Consider the following 7,997-nt stretch of genomic DNA (forward strand, 5'->3'; position numbering starts at 1 on the left):
AAATAGTTTTTCATAAAAATCATTTTTAAGATACAACTTTTTGAAAAAAATTTGATTTTGATCTTCAATAATGTATATTTATGTTATAGAATGAATAATTCAATCTTTTAATTTATAAAAAATAAATTTAGAAAAATTTATAATATTTTGAAAAACATTTTTATAAAATCCGTTTTCAAAAATACAAAGAAAAAATCTATTTTTTTAAAACTAAAACAAACTCACCCCTAGTTCAGAAAGGGAGGTATGAGGTGGAAATGAGGCGTGTAGCGTAGTAATTCCATGCGCCCAAAGAGCTTTGATCCCAACCGAAATTGCACAGAAGAAATTTAAAGCATCAGAGTTTCGTTCACTCCTTTGTTCCCTCATGTTCGTGTTTCTCTCTTAAGAGAGCTCTCGCCGCCGTTTTACTCCGCCGCGGCGGAGGCGGCGAAGTTGGCTATCCTAAAAAATTACCACCACCAAATTGAACCTTTCTATGTCCTTTCTCTTATTCTTGTGCCCAATCTTCCTAAAACCCTACTAGCCTCTCAAATCGAGACAAAAACACTACGAACCCTAACTGCAAATTCGAAAATTAAACATAGACGGAGGGGAATCCGAGCCAGCCACCAGAGGGATTTGATTCCCCTCAATATGGAAACTAAATTAGAGCAAGGAGAATAAGAGTGGAGAGGTTGTGTTGAATTGCAAAGAGAGTTCAGAGAGTGAGGGTGATGAGTGCTGTGAAATTTCAGAAAAACGATTGTGATTTGTGGAGTGTTTTTGCAGAAAATGATTGTTGAAGATGATTGAACGAGTATGGATGGACTTATATAGAGTGTGATCTCTAACCGTTTCGGGATCTGGTAGTTGAAGGTTTGGGAACCGTTAACTGTTAGTGAATTCAAAGAAGGAGTTAGTTGTGAAGGTTAACAGCGTTAAATCCTTCTGTTAAAGTTAGTTAGATTGTGTTATTGGTTTAAACTTTAGTTGTTAGAAACTGTCATGAATTAGTTGATGTTAGAGTGAATAAAAAAGTCGATAGTTAACTGCTTGGAACTGTTACTTGAAGTAGATTGAAGTTGGAGTGTTTAGTGTAAGTGAGCTATGCTGGAATGTGAATGAGTTGTTAGTGAATAACTTTGCTCACCTAAATTCAAAATTTGTTTGAACTCGAAATTAGGATAGCTAGTTTGAATTAATTGTGGAACTGTTAGTTAATTATACATTAGCATGAAAGTTAGTGTTAGTGAATTGTTGTTAAAAATTAGCTTGAGGCAAACAGTTAGTCAACTGAAAGTTATTTGCTTGGGTGGATCGTTATTGAAGGTTAATTAGTGGAAAATTCTGTTAGGAAGTTATTGTTAGTTAGTGGCAGTTAGGTCGAATTGGAGTGAAGAAGTTTGTTCGAAATGTTAAGTGAAATGAGTTAGTATTGTTTGAGTTAGTTAATGCAAATTAGAATTTGGAAATGAGTTATGGTGTAGTTCAAATTGTACTGAGGATTAATGAATTGAGGTTACCATGGAGTTTGAATTGTTACTAAAAGTGCGATGATATTGAAATGGAAATTAGTTTAGTGAGGAATGAACTAGGTATTGTCATGAAAATTTGAATGTCAACTGATGGTAGTTGTTATGTTTACTTTGTTAATTCAATTGCTTACTTGGTTGTGATGCATGAGCTGTTATGTTAAATGTGTTTTGAAATCTAATTGAACCCCTTAGGGAATGTACTAGTCTTGTGTTAACAGTTAATGATGAGTTAGTATGCTTGTGACTGTTGTGTTAGAATCATGTTGGGTTTGTTAAATCAAGTAAGTTAGTTACACAAAAGAAATTGTTTATGTTATGAAGTTAATAATTATAGGTTAAGTGAGATTGAATTAGTTACTAAGGTGAGTTATGAGGTTAGGAAAACTGGCTTAGAATTTTTAGAAGTTCAAGGTAGGTCGTTATTGTTGTTGCATTATTTCACATGTTTTTAGTTGAATGTTGTTAGTTAGAATTAAGTGAAGTTAGATTGAAGTGAAATGAAGTTGCACTGATAGAAAACATTACATTTCCATGAACTTGGACTATCATGGATTTTTTTGGTTAGCTATGAATGATTTTGTGGAAATGCTAACTGTTATGTATACATGTTGTTAGTGACTTTGAAGTTTACAATTCGTGAATTTAAAAATGTTAGTAGATTGTGTTAGTGGGCTAAACCATTGGATGTTAGGAGGTTCTGTTGGTTTGAGATATTTAGTCGAGGCTTATGCTAGCATGTTAAGCTTGTGCTATATATGTGTACATGTTGAATGCTAATTGTATATGCATGTTAGTTTCTTTGTTAGCAAAGTTATGGATTTTGATACTAAATGAATTGAAGTTATAGCAGTTGCAATGCTTAAGCTGATTGTGTATATGGATGGTTTTACAGGGCTGGTACATGGAAGGAACAAGACTTTGGCATGGCATGGAATGTGGAGAAGTCTTGGACAACATCAAGAAATTATGAAGAATTTGGAGGCTACACAAATGGGATGAAGAAAATATAGGATGGGGTGTAAGATTAGATAGTTGACTTTGGTCAACTGTTTGACCAGAAAGTCAATTCTTGACCAAAAACAATTATAGGTCAAAAGATGTAATTTGTATAGACTTTCATGATTTGGATTTTGTAATATGGTTTGATGACTTGTAATGAAAAATGCTCTTTTTGAATGAATTGTGTCTTGTGCTTTAAGAAAAACAACTTCCCATCATAAACTTGTAAATCATAATTTAATACCTTGTATTTTAAATAATAAGAAACCTTTGAATCAACGATTTTATTTTAAAAAATACAATTGTAAATGAATGTCTTATGATAGATGATCAATGCATATGAAATATGTAGATGAAATAAGCTATGGGCATGATGAAATGAAAAAAAATATGAAATATTTTGGGGCATGACACAAATCACAAGTAAAATTATTAGGAATTACTGCAAGTATATAAAAACATGTTTGGATAATCATACAATCAAATAATAAAGTGTTTAGGCTAAAGTTGTCTTTGTGAAGGACAAAGAAAATATATCTAGATTTTTTTGAAAAGTAGGTTAGAAAATTGAATTAAATTTCTCATTTTCACAATGGTAGAATCAATAAGCAGTGGCAATCAATCATATATTAAATTTTGTATCTCTTAATATTGTTCAAGAACTTTTCAAATAGTCAAGTGTAAAACATTTTTAAAATTTTAGTCTGTGAAATAGAAATAGAAGAGGGAGATGATGATTCTCATTCATTAACATTTACCTTATTTTACTAAATTAAAAACTATAATTAAAATAAATACTAAAATTAAAAATAAAAGACGTAGTTACCTCCCTTGATTTTCCTTTCAAGAAGCGTTCATTTAATATCACTAGATTGATTCTCAAACACTCAAGTTAAGGTGGATAATTCACACTTGAATCAACAATGACTTTTTTCTTTGAGTTAAGAATGACATTGTTCTTATTGTCTTTCTTAGATTCCTTATTCCTTGTCACAATAGAATATGGAAGTTTGATCCAAGATGACATGATTTTGTTTGTTCTTAGATTTTTTTCATTTTTTTCTTATTTTTTTTATTTTTTACTTTATCCCCGTCCTTAACTTCACACTCATTTTCAACTTATCCCTCAACGACATTCATATTCACTACTTCATAAATCTTTCTCTTTATACTCCTAATACTAATGTGTGTGGGTACTACCCTACCTCACAATCCAATTGCCTTATAATTTTCATATTTTAGATTGTCAGAAAATCTTTCCACCAAAATTTTAGCTTGATTGAGTCATTAATTGCATTGACAAGTTTAAGTCTCAAGATTCTTTACGGAGGCCTCATTATTAAAAATTTATTAATTTTTATTCTTAGCTTCAAAGTTGCTTTAAGTCATCTTCATGAATTGAGATAAGATCTTTTTTAAATGAGATGAATTTCTTGGCTATTTATTATTAGAGGCTCATTTATTACTACTCCATTAAAATTAGAATATCCTTTCATCTCGGTTATAGGTGGATAAATGATTTCTTTTTTGAATGTTTTTCAGGTAATTTGCTTCTTCAACTTCTCCTTTTCAGGTGGATGAATGGCTTATATGATATATGGTGTTAGTCATAATAAGAAAAGAGAAATTAGTTATGACTCTGATGAAGATGATCTAAAACCTTCTGTAGAAAACAAATCTAAATCTCTTTTTTATTATCATTATACACCTGCACAAACAAGAAGTTTAATAATGCTAGAAAACCCAAACTTTTCAGAAACTCTGGGAGAACTAATCCTTAAGGATCCAAAAGATTATGGGTACCAAAAGATAAAATAGTGTATTTGCAGATAGCAGCAGAGTTAAAACACCAATCATAGTACCTGGACTCTGGATGCTCGCGACACATGACGAGAAGAAAGCGTATGTTCCAAAACCTGGAACTTAAAGATGCTGGCTTCGTAGGCTTTGGAGGAAATCATAAAGGAAGAATCAGAGGATCTTGAACAGTTGGTAATGAATCTCTTCCCTCTATCTTTGATGTCATTTATGTTGGTGTAAGCCCTAGAGGCCAATACTTTTGGTACTTGTATCGAATTATTTATTAATAATAAAAGGATTTTTCTTTATTATATTTGTTTAATAAAGTCCCTAGAATAGTTAGTACGTTTAATGTATCAAGTGTGACTTAATCATGAGATCCCATTAAACATTAGGACACTATTCTTAAAGTATCTGTAGTCGAGCTTTGTTGTGAAGTAGGATAACATTAAAACATTAAGACTATTATGTATATAGATTGATGATCACATCTCATGGATCATGGAAAAGGAGTTATAAAGTCTTAAACATAGGTATGAATATTAAGAGTAATATTTATACTGGATTGACCCGCTATGAGAATACTATATAGAATGTTATGCAAAGTGTCATAAGTTATTCTCATGGTGATAATGGTGTATACCATACTTCGACCTAAAACCACTATGGACCCTAGATGTAGAGTCGAGTGCCTTATTGTTGATCAAACGTTATCCGTAACTGGATGACCATAAAGACAGTTGATGGGTACTCCACGAAGCATGTTGAGGGACATGAGTGACCTAGATGGAATTTGCCCATCCTACGTAACAGGATAAATGTCTACGGGCCCAATATTGAACTGGACAAGGATGACACGGTCTATGCAAAAGGGTAATTGTACGCATAAGTATTATCACAAAAGGATTTGTCAGATCACATGATATTTTCGTGTCTTTAGTAGCAGTGATGTGTTGCTAGATACCGCTCACTGTTTATTATGTTAAATACGTGATTTAATATAATTGTCAATGCCGCGAAAACCTACAGGGTCATACACAAAAGGACGAATTGATAAGAGATAGAGTAAATAAGGAACACCGTAAGGTACGGTGCACTTAAGTGAATTGTAGAACATCGTAAGGTACGGTGCACTTAAGTAGAATACAAAATATGGTAAGGTACCAAGCGCTTAAGTGATTTTGGTATATCATAAGATATGAGCCACATACACTTAAGTGGGATTTTTAGATTACAACCCACACAAGTGGTTCTATAAATAGAACCCTTGTGCAGAAGCATTTGTCCAGATGAAATTTCATTTCTCTCTCTCTCACTCAAAGTCTTCATTCGTAGCAGCTAGCACTGAGACTGAAGGAATCCGTTCGTGTGGACTGAGTAGAGGCGTTGTCACCATTCAACATTCGTGATCGCTCCTTAGATCTGCATCAAAGGTTTCAATCGCCACAAGAGATAACGATTCTATCACTGATCATGCTCATTCATAAGGATCACTAAAGGAGAAATTTTTTAATTTCCGTTGCATTTTGGATCGCTATTTTCCTTCAATTTATATTGAGGAATTAATGCATAACTTGTTATCCATAAGTCAATTAAGTGATAACGGTTACGATATAATCTTTAATCAAAAAATGTGCAAAGTTGTGAATCAGAAAAAATGGCACAGTCCTGTTCACTGAAAAGAGGAAGAACAACATTTATAAAATAAAGCTTTCAGATTTGAAAAGTCAAAATGTAAAATGCTTAATGTCTGTAAATGAAGAGAAATGAGTGTGGCATAGACATTTGGGTCACATTAGCTTGAGGAGGATTTCACAGCTAAATAAACTTGAGCTAGTCAGAGGCCTACCTAAGCTGAAGTTTTCTTCAGATGCTCTTTGTGAAGCATGTCAGAAAGGAAAATTTTCTAAAACAACCTTCAAAACCAAAAACGTTGTTTCTACCTCTAAGCCTCTGGAACTTCTACACATTGACTTTTTTGGAACTGTTAAGACAGTGTCAGTCAATGGTAAGAAGTATGGACTTGTCATTGTTGATGATTATAGTCGTTGGACATGGGTAAAATTCTTAAGGCACAAGAATGAGTCACATTCTGTGTTCACTAGTTTCTATTCAAAAGTGAAAAATGAATTCGACTCTAAAACAATCAGAGTCAAAAGTGATCATGGTGGCGAATTTGAAAACAAACTTTTTGAATAACTTTTTGACTATAATGGAATATCTCATGATTTCTCATGTCCTAGAACTCCACAACAAAATGGAGTTGTAGAAAGGAAGAATAGGACTCTCGAAGAAATGGCCATAACCATGATCAATGAAACTAATGTGGCTAGGCACTTTTGGCCAGAAGCTATGAATACAACGTGTTACATTAAGAATAGAATCTCTATCATACCTATTCTGGAGAAGACTCCTTATGAATTGTGCAAGGGAAGAAAACCCGACATTTCTTATTTTCATCCTTTTGGATGTTCTTGTTTTATTCTGAATACTAAAGATAATCTGAACAAGTTTGACTCTAAGGCACAAAAGTGTATTATGTTGGGATACTCAAAACGTTCTAAAGGATATAGAGTATACAATACATAAACACTAATTGTGGAAGAATCAATACATGTCAGATTTGATGACAAGCTTGACTCCGAAAAGTCAAAGCTAGTTGAGAATTTTGCAGATTTGAAGATAACACTTGCAGGTTCTGACGAAAAGACCAAAGAATGTGAAGAAGCAGAAAGAGAAATGTCAGAAGCACCTGAAGTAACAATCAATCAAAAAAGACCAAGAAATAGGCAAAATGTTTCTGAAGAACTGATTCTGGGAAACAAGAATGAACCTGTAATAACAAGACCGACATTTAAAGTTTCTGAAGAAACACTTTTAGGACTAGTATCTCTGATAGAGCCAACATCCTGTGAAAAAGCTCTTCAAGACAAAGAATGGATTCTGGCAATGAAATAATAACTTAATTAGTTTTCCAAGAATGATGTTTGAGATCTTGTACAAAGACCCAAGGGACCCATGTGATTGGAACCAAATGGGTCTACAGAAACAAGCTAAATGAAAAAGGTGAAGTGGTCAGAAACAAATCACAACTGGTGGCGCAAAGTTATAGTCAACATGAAGGTATTGACTACAATGAAAACTTTGCTCCAATCGCAAGGTTAGAATCTATTTGTCTCCTTGTATCTTTTGTTGTAAATTATTCCATAAAATTATATCAGATGGATGTCAAAAGCGCGTTTTTGAATGGTTATATTTTTGAAGAAGTGTATGTCCACCAACCTCCTGGCTTTGAAAACTCAACTTCCAAAACATGTTTTTAAACTTAAAAAATCTCTTTATGGTCTGAAACAAGCTCCCAGATCTTGGTATGAAATACTAAGCTCCCAGAGCTTCGTATGAAATACTAATCTCATTTCTTCTAGAAAATTACTTTATTATAGGCAAAGGACTCCACTCTCTTATACAAAAACATCATAAACTATCTTATGATTTGTCAGATATATGTTGATGACATAATATATGGTTCTTCTAACCCCTCTGTTTGCCAAGAATTCTCTTGAGTTAATGCAGGCAGAATTTGAGATGAGTATGATGCAAGAACTAAAGTTCTTTCTGTGGATTCAAATCAACCAAACTTCAGAAGCCACGTATGTATATCAAAGCAAATACATAAAAGAT

The 7,997-nt window shown here is 33.0% G+C and overlaps 1 long non-coding RNA gene across 1 annotated transcript; it reads left to right on the forward strand.

The window, feature by feature from the left end:
* Positions 1 to 222: 222 nt before the first annotated feature.
* Positions 223 to 2,697, forward strand: LOC127100569 (uncharacterized). The gene is made up of 2 exons (XR_007794455.1): positions 223 to 910; positions 2,410 to 2,697. It is a non-coding gene; the product is annotated as an uncharacterized LOC127100569 (long non-coding RNA).
* The last annotated feature ends 5,300 nt before the right edge of the window (positions 2,698 to 7,997 follow it).

Source organism: Lathyrus oleraceus, chromosome 7, assembly GCF_024323335.1.
Source record: "Lathyrus oleraceus cultivar Zhongwan6 chromosome 7, CAAS_Psat_ZW6_1.0, whole genome shotgun sequence".
NCBI classification, from domain to species: Eukaryota; Viridiplantae; Streptophyta; class Magnoliopsida; order Fabales; family Fabaceae; genus Lathyrus; species Lathyrus oleraceus.